Consider the following 18,295-nt stretch of genomic DNA (forward strand, 5'->3'; position numbering starts at 1 on the left):
TACAGAATCCCACTGCTTTGTCAGAAATGCACACCAGTTATGGTGGCCTGGCAGCAGTATGTCATGCAAATATCTGGACATAACAGCACAATGGGTAATTACACTAAGCTGCTAGGCATGTAACAAACCACTGTGCAAACTACAGGCAGACTGCTACAACACTGGACTACATTTTCTATGGGGGAATACACATGCATCTGCAAATATAGCATGCTCTTCATGCATGTCACAGCACAGAGTAACAGACACCTGTGAGAAAGTGCATACCCACAACCAATGTGAACATAGGCCCAGCCACATATGGTATGCAAGCTTAATATGACACTATATGGACTGTCTGATAAACACCATCCTCATATGTGCCACTCACACACTAACCCTACATATACTGGGTCATGACACAGTGTGGTGTGATGCCTGTCTGTGGTATGGGACACGTGTGTGTTTGGCCCTACAGACATGTGAGCCAATAGAGTACCATACACTGGAGCAGCATGTAACATCAGACAAACAGGACCAAGAACAATGGCATCTACCACAGTCTGTGCACAGACCAAGGTACATATGCGCAATACACATACTGTTGACAATCACCATAAGTACACAGACCCCAGTACTGTACACACAATTGCAGAATGCCCAGGGTTTATCCTCAGAAATAACCCCTGACTATACATAACATGTCTAGCAGTCTGATATCTGACTGGCTTGTTATCAGATATGATGTCAATATATAATGGTGTACAGAACATATGCTCCTCTTACTGCATGACATATGTACAAAGGTTAACAGACGTGTGGCTGGAACCACAAACACTGGGCCAATATTGGCATGTTGCTGTGATACCCTCATGCATTTACTGTCGTAAAAGGGTCTGTTGTGATGTATGTCCTATGAGGGATATGAAGTCAGTAACTCTCATGGCTGTCACCATGTACTGACTGCAGTCCTCAGACTATGCTTCTGCTGTTCCAAGATAGGTGATCTGTGAGTAACACAAGAAACATAAGACTCCAAACACTGCCCAATCTGCAGATAACCCTACAGGTGGGTGTTTCCTCAAACACATAACACTGTCATGACAGGTATTAAATCATGCAGACCAGCCATAACCACACACACACACACTGTTAAACCAACATTATTCCAAATGCAGAAGAGCAACACTTACATTTTGTAGTCATGTCTGGCACATGCCCCTCCTGTTTTTTGGACTGTCTCCACAGTGTATGTTGTTAGAGGTAAATACCAAAACCATCTGTGATGCTGTTTGCCAAACACCAACATGAGATCCTGCTCATAGTGAATGAAAAGGCTCAACACCCACATGATGTTCCTAGATATTGGAGTGTGTTTCCATGCAATTGGCTATGGGAATGTTACCACAGCTGCTCCACATGCAATCAGCTTGAGGGGAACTGTAATTCATGCAGAGGCCATCAGCTGATCATGAGCATCACTTACAAAAGACAAGCTGATGTCTAAGCAAAGCAGGTGTACTTCTCCACATCCACCAGAGAGGGAGTGAGAGAAGCAGACAGAGACAAAGTAAGTCAGGGAGGGGGTGGGAGAGTAAAACCTAAGCATGTTTGTGTCACACACTTACCAGTACAGAGTTTCAAACCCCTGACTGCCTATGTATCGCTGTCACATGTCTATGCAGTTATTGCATGCACCACATAGCTTACATGTTGGGGAGCTGTCCAAGGGTATATCTAGTGACATCTGTAACAGTGATATAGGAGCGATAAGGTAGGTATAGTACACATGCCTATCCACATGAACAGGTGTCAAGGTTGATACAGCCATGCTCTCTCAGGAACTCACACACATTAACACAGTTGGCAGGGTCAGGAATAGACTTCCTAACTAGATAGTGTGCCACAATACAGTAATACGCAGGTATCACATGCACCACAGGGGTTATCAGGATGATATATGGGAATAGGGTATGTGAAGGTGTCTGACACCAGACATTATGCTTCAGTAGGCCAATGGGAGTTGTAGTGAGTGTGAATGGGGTAGAAAGCATTATACTCCACACACACAGACACAGGGTGCCAGTACTGACATGCATGGATGCATTGCTTCACAGATGGGTAGTGGTTGACTGTGCCAGAAGGCTCTACAAGGCTAGGTGAAGGGTATCCCTTGGCATGAGGCCACATGACAATGGTCTGCAGTGTTGCTCAGAGGTGTAGGGTCTGGATTGGTCCACACAGGTGGGTATTGTATTCACCATCCAGTCATCTAGGTTACTATTGTGTGTGGCCAGTACTGTGCAATGCTTGCCATGTATATGTTCTATAGTCCATGACATGGACGGTGTCTGGGATGTGCCCACATCCCACATGCATGTTCAGTGACATGTGGAACTGTACCTGGGGTGTCTGGCCCATGTTGTGTACACAGATTGTTATCATCAGATGTGCCAGTCCTGGTCTCATGTGGCGGGAACTGGTAATAGACACCAGGTTGACCCTGCATCTAAATTGATAGCATGACACAGGTATTCCCTAGTGTCAGTGGCATCTGTCCATACAGGGCATATGTTTAAGGCATGGTATGTCCTTTGTGGGTCACATTTGATGGCACTACAGTTGTTGCAGGCATCCAGTGGGAAACATAGTGAAGGTGCACTGTCTGCAATTATGTGCCTGTTGTAGTGATGGGACAGGGTGCCGTGCCCTCTGTAGTCCACTGCAATCATACCATGGTTACTATCTGTGGGCAGTATGCAGGTTACTACCAACAAAATTGTTATTGCCTAGGCAAGTGTGTTTGTTTATGAGACATGGGTTGAGGGTGTTCTCTGGGTAATACAAGGGTTGCCTAATTTGTTCTCCAGGGCTTGATGTCACATGTAGGGATATGGATTGGCAACCCCAGCCTCTCTGCTGTTTTACATCTGTTATCCTTGCAAGGTGGACATTGTGACATATAATAGGCTCACCATATAAGAAATTTGCAAAATTCTCTCCACAATGAGTCCAGTTGTTACACACTCACAGCCACCTCCACAAAGAATACAAATAACAAACACAGACACACACACTCTCACACACACACCAAGTTTCACAGTCACCATGCTTGGGATTGGAACTTCTACCTAATTAGTTTATCACACTACAGCATTACACAGTTATAGGATGCACCACGGAGATTACTGGACTATTTTTTCCACAAAGGTGTATTTCAAAGGGAATGACATCAGCAGGCTTGCCAAAGTAGGGCAATGGAGGTTGTATTGACTGTGAATGGCCTCAAAAGCATTGCTCCCTATACAGACAAACAGTCAAACTTGCCATGCCTGGGAATAGAACTCCTACTGAACTAGCATATCACACTACAACATTACACTGTTATAGGACACACCACAGAGATTTTCTAGACTACACCTTCTCCAAAAGTGTATTTCAAAGGGAATGACATCTGCAGGCTTGCCAAAGAAGGGCAATGGAGGTTGTATTGACTGTGAATGGCCTCATAATCATTGCTCCCTACACAGATAAACAAACACACACACAAACATCCACACTTGCCATGTCTGGGAATAGAACCCCTTCCAAACTATTATATCACACTACAGCATTATGCTGTTATAGGACACACCACAGAGATTACTGGGCTAATCTTTCCCCAAAGGTGTATTTCAAGGGGAATGACATCAGCATGTATGCCAAAGTAGGACATTTGAAATTGTAGTGAGTGTGACTAGCCTAAAAAGCATTGATCTTGACACAAACAGACACACACACAGTTCCCATATCTGGGATTAGAACTCCTACCTAACTAGTTTATCACACTACAGCACTACGCAGTTACAGGACGTGCATCAGAGATTACTGGGTTACTCTTTCCAAAACATGTATTTCAAAGTGAATGACATCTGCAGGCTTGCCAAAGAAGGGCACTGGAGTTGTAGTGACTGTGAATGGCCTCAAAAGCATTGCTCCCTATACAGACTAACACACACACAAACATCTACACTTGCCATGTCTGGGAAGAGAATTCCTACCTAACTAGTTTACCACACTACAGTATTATGCAGTTATAGGACACGCCACAGAGATTACTGAGCTACCCTTTCCCCAAAGGTGTATTTTAATGTGAATGACATCAGCAGGCTTGCCAAAGAAGGACACTGGAGGTTGTAGTGACTGTGAATAGCCTCAATAGCATTGCTCCCTACACCAACTAACTAACACACACACAGACATCTACACTTGCCATGTCTGGGAATAGAACTCCTACCTAACTATCTTATCACACTACAGCACTGAGCAGTTAAAGGACACACCACAGAGATTACTGGGTTACTCTTTCCCCAAAGGCATATTTCAAAATGAATGACATCAGCAGGCTTGCCAAAGAAGGGCACTGAAGGTTGTAGTGAATTGTGAATGGCCTCAAAAGCATTGCACTCTACACAGGCAGGCTGACACACAAACATCCACACTTGCTATGTCTGGGAATAGAACTCTTACCTAACTAATTTATCACAATACAGCATTACGCAGTTATAGGACACACCATGAAAATTACTGGGCTACTCCATTCCCAAAGGTATAGTTCAAAGTGAATGACATCAGTAGGCATGCCAAAGTAGGGCATTTGAATTGTAGTGAGTGTGACTAGCTTAAAAAGCATTGATCCCTACACAGACAAAAACAGCCACACACACACACACACACACACACACACACACACACACACACACACACACACACACACACACAGTTGACACATCTGGGATGAGAACTCGTATATAATTAGCATATCACACTACAGCATTACACAGTTACAGGACACACCACAGAGATTACAGGGCTATTCCTTCCCCAAAGGTGTATGTCAAAGTGAATGACATCAGCAGGCTTGCCATAGTAGGGCAATGGGGAGGGCAGTGGGTGTGCATGGGCCATAACCCATTCATCTAGAGGTAGACACACCACACTCAGGCACACACAGGTTTATATTCCACAGGTACATGTATATAACTCCTAGATGACTACTGCCTTGTACAGTCATGTTGCACAGTTAGCACTAGCAACACAGAGTCTAGAATGCTGAGGGATTCCAGAGGCAAATGTCTATGGTGAATGACATTTACACATCATGTGGTTGTAGTCATTTGGCTGTGTGCTGGGTGGGACAGGCCTCATAATGGAAGGCTGTTTGTCACTGTCACTCTCTTCCACACATCTATGAATGTGTACTTTTGGCATATTATAGTGTGTTGTCTTTGGATATATGTGTGTATTCCTATCCAATGTGTGTGCAAAGCATGACTGGTCCATACTGAGGAGTGTATGCGCTAACATCTGCAACTCTCAGATATGTATGGTCCACTGTTGTTGCAAGACATGGACTTCATTTCTTTAAGTGTGTGAGCATGCCCAGTATGACCTGTCAGTATTTTGTTGTCTGACATTGCCTTCATTTCTCTATGTGTGGGAGCATGCCCAAAATGACCTTTTGTATTGAATGTGTGAATCCATTCCAGGTAGATTGTACTCCAGTGCAGACTTTTGTGTTCTACACCTACAGCTAGCAATCTGTTTCTGTAGGGTGTCTGTAGATCAGTTGACAATATGGGGTCAAAATAGGCAAGGGATAGTGGATTACTGCAGGTAATTGTGTCTGTGCTGCTTCTGCTACATGGTCCTGGTAATAGCAGAGATATTCAGACATGTGTACTGTTATACACTGTGATGTTTTATGTCATCAAGTACTGTCAGGTAGACATATTTGCTCGCAGTGATGTCCTGGGGAACACAGGGTAAATGCAGCTGTGTCCAGTATTGTGGTCAAATGCCTACATAATCTTGCAAAGTCATGCCATTCTGGAAGGGGAGCTGCAGACACTTGCTGCTGGGTCTTTGTAACTGGTTTAGCACCTTGGTACAGTGGTGGCAGAGTATCCCATACTTGTACATCCATCCACATAACAGTATGGCCTTATCTTGCTGTGGCAATATCTCACAGCTGTACAGATTCACACAGATTACCCAGAGGCAGGGGTCATAATCAGAACATTACCCCTATTGGGGTTTACAAGCAGGTTTGTAGCCACAGATTATTGTGTTTGCAACCAGGGATAGTATGTGCACACTGCTGTGTTATGGAGTTCACACACTCCATGCTGCCCATGCTCCCAACCCCCCCCCTTCTATTATTCTATCCTCTTCCATATATTATGCAAACATTTTCTGATATTTTTCCTATAGTTATCACCTCATCACAGCAGTATAATGGTGTTGGTCCACAGTTCTTGCAGTAGGACATGGTGGACATGTTACTGTGGTTTGTCCACATGGCCTTGCATATGGGTTCTGTGGACTGTGTTATGTTGTTATTATGGAGTCCATGACATAACATACATTGGCAATATGGGTGAGACACAGGCCTTTGGCAGAGGACTGTAGGCCATTTAGTAGTGATGCAGGCCAGCTGTAGCAGGCCATTGCATTCTTTCACTCCTACAGTCCCAGACTGCAATACAGTATATTCCCCTGGGGTGACAGGGTAGGTGTACTAGGTATTCATGCCAGTACTTTCTGTCAGTATTGATCCAGTGGTGTGGATGCTGGTAGTGTGCTGCTTACAGCTAGAGACACACCTGCATGGGACACCTGCAATGCATGCTGCATTCTTTCGCTATTGCCATGAACATATGGGGGTCATATTGTACTCATTCCCAACAGCAGGGATAAGACCGGAGAGGTACCTTTGGGTGGTGGTTGGGTGAGCTGGGTGCATGTGTGCTATGGACACTAACTTGCATCTGACTCACAGATATACATGGGGCATTCCACTTATGCTGGCTTGTGCAGGGACATCAGCTGTTTCTCAATACATCATTCCTATGACCTTTGTGGTCTGTGAGTGTTTGGCCAGATGACATCAGTATTCTCTACTAAAAGCCAAGATAATGTGCTGCAAACCTGTATGTACAAATCCAAGGTTGTGTCCATTTAACAGTTACACATTATACACTGTCTGTCTGGGGTACTTCCCCCTGTGTACTGCTTGTATATCTGGTCCAACATTCATGCCATGTCCATCTTTCAAATGGTGACACATATTATTTCCATACATTTACAATGGCTTACTGCTGGAATGTGTTATACTAGGGAGCATTGTGTTTGCCACTGCAGTTGTGAGGACTTGGCCCTGTCATCGGTAGTACTGGGAATGGCCACCAGGACAAACCTCACCATGCATACATGCTGACCACTCTCACACAATATAAAACACACACCAACCTAACACATGCATACCTGCATATTGTACACATGCTACAATCAATCCTGCTACCTTGGCCACCTCTGGTAATATGTGCTCCACTGGTATTATACCTACACATACATGTTACTACATTTCTAGATGGGATTGGGAGGGGGGCACACCTGACTGTCACTGTGTGTCTACATCAGATTGGGGAGGGGCACATCAGACTCTTACTACATGTCTACGTTGGACTGGGGAGGCACACCAGACTTTTACTACATTTCTACATAGAAATGGTGAGGGAGGCACACCTGACTGTTACTACATTTCTACATGGGACTGGGGGGGCACACCTGACTGTTACTACGTGTCTATATCAGATTTGGGGGGGCACAACTGACTGATACTACATTTCTAGATAGGATTGGGAGGGGCATACCTGACACTTGTACAAATTTGCTATGACTGTACTGGTATGTCAGGTACTCCATTTCATTCTGTATTCTAACCTATCATGCTGACTAGAGGCATATCAGTGTACTACAGGTCTTAGGTTTGATTGACCTACATATCAGTTTCTGACTCCTTACCCTTCAGAACTAACATCCCACTGCCTGACCTGTTGTGGTCTGTCTGTGTATGCCTGGAGGGGAGGTTACCCACAGTCATCATTCAGAGGCCTTAGCACAGCCTTTGTTTGTGTTTGTCTACACATGTGAGCCTCCCTGACTGGCATGTGTGTGTCATATGGACACACATGTGGCCCAGCACATTTCCTGCAGTGGGTTTTGTCACCATGTGTAGTACTGGCTACTATGGTGACACCAGTATTCGTTACAGATGCTGCCACTATCGGTGTCTACTATCTGCTGGCATCCCATTCAGCTACCCAATTCCCTTGCATGCTTACATCCATACCATAGATACAAGTAACAACACATACCACTCCATTCAGCAATTGGTAGGAAGAGTGACTTACCTTGCGGCTGTGCCAGTATTGAGGATAGTGCTGGAGGGCTGCTTATGTCAGATGCACATAGTACACTTCCTATACATGGTTGAGCAAAGGTAGTGTCATGTTTGGCTTCCCTTTTACTGTATGTGCAAGTCACAGAGAGGTGTCATTCCCTGGGTCCCTACTGTGTCAGTGTATGTGTAATGTGTTGCCTCTTTACCAAGGCCAGGGCATACTGGGCATGCCCCCTTCTGCCTACTGGGGCAGGCTCAGGTTGTTCCTCCTCTGAGTCATTCTGTGCCTGTGCAGGCCTTGGCAATGGTGGGGGGCTGTGTGGTCCTGCCCCATGCTGTTCCTGCAACAGCTGTTTCCGCACGATCATATTGTAGAGCATGACACATACAATGACAATTTGTGTACATGTAGCTGGTGAGTACTGCAAGGCTCCACCGGATGGGTCCAGGCACCGGAACCATAACTTGGGCATCCCAAACACACACTGTATTATAATTCTGGTCTGTGTGTGTGCCTCGTTATGAAGTTCTTGTTCGGGTGTGTGTGCATTTCTGATGGGTGTCATCAGCAACGGCTCCAGTGAATAACCAGCATCCCCCACTAGGTGACCATTAGGGATGTCCCCATTGGCAAATCTCTGGTACAGCTGCGTCACATGCCAGATGTGGGAGCCATGATAGGTTCATAGGTTCATACTAGGCTATCTGCCCTAGGGCATTTATAAGCCTAGCCAGAGTTGTGTGGCTTTCACCAATCCTTAGGTTGAAGAATGCTATACCCATTAGTTTGCCGTGCCTCTGTCCAGCAGTGATACAGAGATGATCTCCGGGGTAAACCTACGATCTCCCATCCACTGGTCAAGATTCCTCTTGAACAGAGCCAGCGAGGTGCTCTGTCTCACATGGACCGGGATTCTGTTCCACAGCATAGGGAGTCTCTGGGTGATGAATCTGTCCCTCCAGCACGTCCTATTTATATCCATGTTGAGGTTTAAGTCTCTTGCTCTTGTGGCTCTGGTGGATTTGGATTTTTTGAGGTGGAGCATGTCCATTAATTCCGGGTTGGACATGGCCTTGTATGTCAGGCACAGGTCACCTCTGAGCAGACGGTATGCGACTGAATAGAGCTGGAGTTTCTTCAGTCGGGCAGCATATGGCATATTTTTGAGCCCTTTTATCCTTTTGGTGAGGAACTTTTGGGGTCTTTCCAATTGCTGCAGGTGTCGAGTAAGATACATTCCGAATGGGGCATTGTACTCAATCATTGGTCTGATAAGTGAAGAGTACAGGGGAACAATGACCTCCCTTGATCTGGATGTTAATCCCTTCATAATCAGGTGGGCAATGTAGAAGGTCCTCCTAACCACTTTGGCAATGTGAGTGTCAAAAAAAAGGTTACTGTCAACTTGGGTCCCCAGGTCCCTGATAACCTCTTCTGTGCTTAATGGATTGCCACCTATGTGGTAACTTGGGGTTACCTTGTTTTTACCAAAGGGTATGACTATACATTTTTTGGCGTTTAGCTTAAGGCCATGGCTCTGGCACCAGTTATCCGTTTCTATGAGACCTCTCTGAAGGATATCTGTGTCTGATGGATTTTCAACTATGGCACCCAGTTTGCAGTCATCTGCAAACTTTGTCAGCCACAATCCTCCTATGTTTGTCTGCACTTCTGAAAAGTAGATGCCGAACAAGAGGGCCCCAGGACTGAGCCCTGTGGGACACCGCTTGAGACCAGCTTGGAGTCTGACATGGCACCAGCAACTCTAACCCTGTGGGTTCTGTCCTTGAGCCAGTTTGCAACCCATCTTGTGACATATGGGTTTACATTTAAGCTGGTGAGCTTTTCTATGATACCCAAGTGGGGTATTGTGTTGAAAGCTTTTGCAAGGTCAAGGTAGGCTTTGTGAACTGCCTTACCCTCATCAATGGTCTTGGTGACTGTTTCAAAAAAGTCGACCAAGTTCAAGAGGCATGATCTGCCCTTGGCAAAGCCGAATTGGGTAGGATCCAATGTCTGTAGGTCCCCTATGTCTTTATTTATGAGTTCCATTATGATCGTCTCCATAGCTTTGCAGACCAGGCTTGTTAAGCTTATGGGGCGGTAATTACCAAGGTCCGTAGAAGCACCGCCTTTGTGGAGTGGGACCACAGTTGCCGTACGCCACTCTTTGGGTATGTATCCTGTGGTAAGGCTAAGACTAAACAGCAGCCTTATGTGTGGGTTTAGTTCCTCATTGAGTTTGTGTAGCACACAGCCGGGGACACCATCCGGTCCCATTGATGCTGTGTTTTTAGCTTTAGAGAGAGCAGCTCTCACCTGGGCATTTGAGATGATTGGGAGGCTACACTCTGCTGGGATAGATATTTCTCCTTTTGGGGGGGGGAGGGAGAAATTTTCACTGAACCTGTCTGCCAGTATGTTTGCAATGTCTGTGGGTTCAGTGATTTTTGTATCATTTTGGACTAATTCTGAGCATATCTGGGAGTTTCCACCCAGATTTCTAACATAGCTAAAGAAGGCCTTATGATTGTCTTTTGAGTCCTTGGCGATTTTTCTCTCAAAGTTGGCCTTGGATGATTTTATGAGTGATCGTAGTTTTTTTACTAGTATTGATCAGAGATGTCTTCCCTTTTAGGGATTTTGCTCTATCTTGTTGTAGCTTTCTCCTCTTGTTGTAAAGTTTGTTTATGGCTGGGGTCCACCAGATCGGGCGCTTGCCTTTGGTGGAAAGGGTCTTGATTTTATTTGGGATTGCTTGATCCATGCAATCCTGGAGGTGCTCATAGAAAGCATTTGTAAGGGATTCAGCAGCATGGGTTGTGGTTTCCAATGGCTCAGGGGCCTTGAAGGATACCACACCAGTCTTAAGAAGTGTGAAGTTGGCTTTTGAGAAGTTCTTCATTGTGGTCTTTTTTGTTGGGGGTGGGGGCGGGATGTGGATCTCCAGTGAGATTAGTTTATGGCCTGATCTCACCAATGAGGGATATACTTCCGGTGTGGAGCATTTTGTCCCCATGTTTGTGATGATCAGGTCTAGTATATTTTCACCTCTTGTGGGAATGGTGACAAGTTGTTCCATAGCATTTGAGTTTATGAACTCCAGGAACCTTTGGGCTAGGGTATTGGGGCTTGAGTAATGTTCCCAGTCTATGTTTGGGTAGTTGAAGTCACCCAATATGATGGTGTTTGGAGAGACATTTATACTCTCCAGTGTCTTCAGGAAGGCTGTGTGGGGATCCTGAGTTTGAGAGGGTGGCCTGTAACATGATACAAACTGAAGAGCTGTTTTGCCTATGGTTAATTGCACCTGAATGATCTCTGATGCTTCGTGAGTTGCCACCAGCCTGGTGGTGTGGGTATCCTTGATGAATATGGATACACCCCTCCTTTTGTGGTACGGTCCGGGTTTTGGGGCCGGAACGCATGATATGAGGTAAAACCTGATAGTGCCGGGGTGCTCTCAGGAGCCTTGAACCAGGTTTCAGTCACAGCACAGACATCGAAGTTCGCCATACTGAGGAGGGCTTCGAGGGCGTGCATCTTGAGATTTAGACTTCTGGCATTGAGCAGCATTACCCTTAGTTTTTTTCCATTATTGTTTTCTAGGGAGGTGGGTTTAGAATTTGAGCCTTGTCTAAAAAAGGCACTATGGGGGTGGCAAGAGCCTTTGCCAATATCCAGAAACCCAGGGGTGACAGGTGCAAGCCGTCCCTTGCAAAGCAGCGTGGCTTGTCAAGCATGTCATTCCAGGCAGACAGACATTGGATCCCCTTAGAATGACACCAGAAATTAAGCCAATTATTAAAACTGATCATTTTGTCTCTGTATTGTGGCATCATTCTTGGTGAAGGTAGGATACTGCTCAGGGTCAGGGTCATACCAGCCTGGGCTACATAATCTGAGAGCTCCTTTTTTGTCTCTTTTCATGTAGTCCAGGGAGGTACGTCTCAGGTCATTCACACCGGCATGGACAATGACTGAGTCATACTTGTACTTGCTGTGGAGTGACCTGAGTGCTTGTGTTATGTGGTGGATTCAAGCGCCCGACAGGCAGCTTACTGTGACCCTCTCCTTGTTCAGTCTGGTGAGTGGGACGTCAGTGTGTCTGACTATGGAGTCACCTATGACAGGGCAGCCAGCACACACATTCATTATAATGCCCTGGGCATCGCACACAACCTGGCAGTTGATGGAGGGGAAGCCCTTGCAGTTGATGTAGACCCTACTCTGCTCATCAGGTGATGATTTGATGCATATGTGCATGCAGTTTATAGCACCCACTACCTCAGGATTCATAGGTTCATAGATTCATAGGTAGGTACTAGGCTATCTGCCCGAGGGCATTTATAAGCCTAGCCAGAGTCTGTTGGCTTTTGCCACCCCATTGATTAATTAACTGATCTTCTGTCAAGCAGAGCCAATGAAGTGATCCCAGGGGTGTATTTTGTGTTACCCATCCACTCATCAAGGATTCTCTTGAAGAGTGTTAGTGTGGGGCTCTGCCTTATGTAATTTGGAATTTTGTTCCAAAGCATGGGGAGTCTCTGTGACAGGAATCTATCCCTCCAGCATGTTCTATTTATTTTTTTGATGAGGTTTAGCTCACTAGAGCACATGGCTCACAGTGATTTGGATTTCTTTAGGTGGAGCATGTCCATCAATTCTGAGTTGGACATGGCTTTGTAAGTCAGGCAGACTTCACCTCTGAGTAAGTGATATGCCACTGAGTACAGCCAGAATTTTTTCAGTCAGGCTGTATAGGACATATATTTGAGACCAGTATCCCTCTTGGTGAGGTACCTTTGTGGTCTTTGCAGCTGTTGGAAGTGTCTTGTGAGGTACATCCCAAATGGGGCATTGTACTCTATGATGGTTCTAATGAGTGACAAGTAGAGGGGCACTATAACCTCTTTATTTCTAGATGCAAACCCTTTAGTAATTAGATGGGCCACATAGAATGATTTCCTAACTACGTTTGCAGTATGATTGTCAAAGGAGAGATTACTATCTATCTGGGTCCCAGATCTCTTATTACCTCTTCTGTATTAAGAGGGCTGCCACCTATGTGGTAATTTGTGGGTGCTTTGTTTTTCCCAAATGGGATGACTATGTATATTTTGGCATTTAGCTTGAGGCCATGAATTTGACACCAGGTATCTGTCTCAGTAAGGCCCTTTTGGAGGATGTCCGTGTTAGCCAGAGAGTCAGTTATGGCTCCCAGTTTGCAGTCATCGGCAAACTTGGTTAGCCCTAGTCCTAGTGTTTGCCTGTACTTCTGAGAAGTATATGCCAAACAGTAGGTATCCCAGGACCAAGCCTTGCAGGACACCACTTGTGACTGATTTAGAGTCGGACCTGGAGCCCGCTATTCTTACCGTGTGAGTTCTGTCTGTAAGCTGGCTGGCAACCCATCTCGTGACCATCTCATGAGTATTCTGCTATTTGGTGGTAGAGATGCATATTGCTGGCCAACGCCTCACGGGTGTTGGGGAAATATCCGTGCTCACCACCATGTGCTGACATGGCATCCAGGAACTGGTGGAGTACCCTGGATGCTGATGCCTGTGAGATCCCCATGATATCCCCAGTTGGCCTTTGGAAGGTACCTGTGACTAGTATTCTTAGGCCTACACATACCTTGGTATCCACTGGGATGGGTTCCCCTCTGTTAATTCTGTGTGTCAGGCATGGCCGGCACAACTCAACAATTTGCTGTAGGAGGTCCCTGCTCATCCTATAGTGTTCCACATTATCCAGCTCATGTAGCCTCTGGTAAGATACCCTGGGTCTCTACACTCTTCTACATCTCCTCACTGTGGGTTGGTCGACAGCATTCTCATCCTCACCACCCTCAGCCTCTTCCACATGTTGATGTATGATAACTACTGCAGCCCCTATTATTTTGTTGTTTTTTGTTTGTTAAAATTTCCATGCTTGTATACACCGGTGATGTACAGTATGTGGGAAAAAACAGAGGGAAAGGTGTTTGCATAGTTTATAGTAGTGTTCTGGGCTGGGCTGTGCTGCTGCCTGTGTAAATGGCTGATTCTGCTACATTTCACCTGCCAGCTATGCTAGTTCTCCTTGATTACCTTCCTACTGCTGTTTTCCCTTCCCATTGCCTTCCTGTTTAAGCCCAGGGGCGTGCCGTGCAAACACAGTGCTCAGCTGTGCACAGAGCTACTATTGCCTGGTTTACTTTTCTTTTTTTCCTTTAAAACCTGATGCGTGGCGTGCACCCCACTTAGGCAATGTAAAGAGTGCTAGGCAGCCTCAGACACGACCCCCTTGCTTAGCTCTGCTAAGCAAAGAGGAAACCCGAGCCACAGGGCTCCAGTCCACTTACAGTATGCCTGACACACTCCCCTATAATGTCAGCTAACTCTTAGGCTTGAACCATGCTATTCCTGCACTTACAATGTTGGGTGCTGACTAGCATTGAGGGGTAGGGTTACCTGAGAAAAAAACTAAAAAATGGCAAATGTCCTGGGATTTTAAGACAAAATATATTTCTTAAATTTTCTTTAATAGTTGCATAAAACAGTTAGTTTGTATCTGAAACACATACATATTATATGAAATAGTATTTGTAAAGCAAATGGTACAAAAATAAGTATTTATTTTGGCAAAAAAGTGAAGTTCTTTCCTTTGCACTTGCCGTGGGTATGTTTTGTCCTGCAAAATCTCACATTTCTACAAAAGGTGTCCCACTTTGGGCATATGAAAAGGTGGCAACCCTACTGAGGGGAAATCTGGGATTCAGTATCATTCCCCTCATTTGCATAGGACTGCCTGCTAATGCATAGTTTCAGGCCCACACTAAGCCTCCCCCCTTAGCAACCACTATTCATTGGCCATGTTGTCTTCTGCCTGCCATTGAGTATAATGGCAAAATAGTATTTCTGGTTAGAATACGTATTTCAGGTTACTTTTTATATTTTTGGCCGATCCAGTTTGTGTGCAGCTGCCTTATGCTTAAACAGCCAAAATCAGCTAAAAAAAGTTATTTTTTTTCTTTTTGAAACTGTTTTCTGGCATGATTTCCCATAATATACACACTTTATTTGGAGCTGTCATGGCTCCGTTTTGTAGTTTGCATAAATGTACTCGGTTACTAACCCAGTACATTTCTGCACACTACACTAGTCCTGCACGGTCAGCTGACAGCTTCCTGGATCGCAAATTCACCTCATTTGCATGGTTTTCACCTGCAAATGGGGTAATTTGCAAAAAGGTGCTGCGTCCTTGCAGGAATAGTGCAGGAGCACTCATGCACGCCCCTGCAACTTATTCCTGGATCGCACGGTAGCCATATTGCCTCCAGGAGCTCCTGCACTGTTCCTGCACAACGTGCAGGGCTTGCTGAATCCGGGGGAATATCTCAGCAACCACTCAAGTTACATCTATACTGTCAGCTGGATGTTAATTAGAGCTTTCATATGAGCCTAAGCAATTCTGGTAATACTACTTCATTGAAGAAGTATTTAGAAAATCATGAAATGTATTGCAGTATAAATAAATATTATTATATGAACAACAATCAAGATCTCTTTATCTGCACTAGACTGAAATTCAATATCAATACAGTTGTGTTTGCCATTGTGTAAGTTTCAATATGAAATCTTTTAATACCCTGTATGTAGCATTGTTCTAGAGTTATTAATGCAAATATTAGCAAGCAACATTTGACACCTAGAGGCATCAGTAGGATGTTACTGGAAAAACACCAGGAGACATCACTTGGCTGTAATGAATTAACATAAAATCTGATCAACTGGCAACTGTTGTTAATGTTGGTGGATACAGAAGAAATTAGATCAGTCAGCACATAGAACAAGGAAAATAGCCATGTCTGTGGAGAAAAAAATTTTTTTTTAGTCTCAGAGGTCACCCTACCACTCACAAAATTCCAAGAAACTTAGGCATATGTAAGGTAACAGCAAACACATATGGGTCAGTTGCAGTAGAAAATAGAAGATTTGTAGATCATTTATGATGGAATAATTTTCCCTTAGTTGTTTTATTTTGGGGAGTGGGGAGTTGCAGGACAAGATTCTATCTAACCTCTGTAAAATAAGATACCACAAGCAATACATCCGCTACATGGCATCTAAATTAAGAAGACCCATAGATCAAAGAAACCTTTTTCCAAAGGAGCACCAACTGCCAAGGCAAGTGATTTTGCACCAGATGGACTACAGAGTTGTTGTTTGTCTTTTTGGCTTTTATTGATAAGGGGTCACCACAGCGTAACTCCGGTCCACTAATGATTGGCAGTAGATTTTTTATGGTACAGAGTTGCCAGCCCGATGCCCAACCTTCAGCAAAGGCACATCCATTCACACATGCCTTTCGGAGGCCACACGACCACGGGGAGGACATGCAGACTCCACACAGAAGTCACTCCCACCATGAATCGAACAGGAGAACCTCGTGCTGTGAGGCAACAATGCTACTGCTGTACCACCGTGGCTGGTATGTAAGTAAAAGGGCTAATTCTGCAGATTGCTAAAGAAGGCAAATAATTTGTCCTTAATGGCCAGAAGGTCAGGGTATATCAAGATTTTCCACCTGAAGTTATTGACAACAAACAGACATTTATCAAAATTAAGTCACTCTGTTAATGGAATGCAGCTGTCACACCAAGTTCACACCAGTTCAAGAATGCAACTGTCATAGCAAAATCACTGTGGCAGAAAAATACAGCTGTCACAGCCTGAACACTCTATTATAAGAATGTGGCTGTTGCAGTAAGACCACTCTGGTGCAAGAATGCAGCTGTCACAGGAAGATCACTGTTACAAAAATGCAGCTATCACAATAAGACCACTCTATTACAAGAATGCAGCTGTTGCAGTAAGATCAAGCTGGTGCAAGAATGTAGCTATCGCAGAGAAATGACTTTGGTTCAAGAATGCAGTCCCCACATTCTTTAAATACTTGGCAACTCTTCATAACTTCTGGCAGTGTCATGTTAAATGGCTTGATTATCTAGATGATGCCATGTCCTTGCAATATTTGTTCCCCCTTGGAGATTTTCAGAACCTGTCAATCTCACCCATATGCATGGATACTACTGTGGCTGAGAGACAGGACCAAAAGGATAGAGCAAAACAAGCTATTGAACCAGAGAAATTCTGCTGCATTCACCTCACCCAGCAACATTCTGTAAGGTATCCTATAATAAGATTGTGCTATGCTCCTAAAAGTGGTAAACCACCTATCTTTCCTAGGGTCCTAGCATCCATAAAAGCTTTGGAAGGAAATCAGCCCAGCAGTAGATGGAAGGGAATTCAGTGTGTTGCTGACCTGATATAGTACATAGTATTCTCAAGTCTGAAAAGTAATTAAGAGTGCTACAGTAATCACTCTAGGATTACAACCTATGTGACTTATGGCTGTTTTTAAAAAAGTGAGACACATGTTGCACCTTTTCAGTTATGGATAGGGTATACAAACAGCAGAACTTTCACCAGTCCCCAACATTGACAGAAGAAGAAGTTTTTCAGGCTATATCTGGCATGAAAAAAGAGAAAGCTGCTGCAGGCCCAGATGGTCCAACAGTATATATTTGTAATGTTAGATCATCTGGTCCAACACTATGTATTTATAATCTTTTGGAATGGTAAGTACAACATCTGCTGAGAATACTATATTAGTCCACATACATTAAAATAGTCATTCATAATTGTTCTCCACATGCTACAGAGTGATCTGAATAAAGTAAAGTACTTCCGATTGATATAGTTGATCAATGCTGGGATTTATGTGCCATTTCTGGTTGGTCAACTTCATCTAGTTATAATCTGTCTCATGCATCCTGTCTTAACTTGCTCTGTTAATGGTAGGTCTACAGTAGAGCACAGGCAAAGGATAATTTTATGCAAACCCAAAATATTTAGAAAAATGGTGGTTACAAAAGGGTCAGTAGTTTTTGGAAAATGTCTTCTGTGCGATCAGGTGGCATTTTTTAGTTGGTAGCACAATGTAAGTTTGGTATAGAGGGGAATTTGTTGAGGCCATCTCAGGCCCTATGCCAACCCCATTGTTTAAGTTGTATCTGACACATTGTTTTTATCTTTCTTTAC

Source organism: Protopterus annectens, chromosome 1.part2 (assembly GCF_019279795.1).
Source record: "Protopterus annectens isolate FY-2018-M chromosome 1.part2, PAN1.0, whole genome shotgun sequence".
In the NCBI taxonomy this organism is placed as follows: domain Eukaryota; kingdom Metazoa; phylum Chordata; order Ceratodontiformes; family Protopteridae; genus Protopterus; species Protopterus annectens.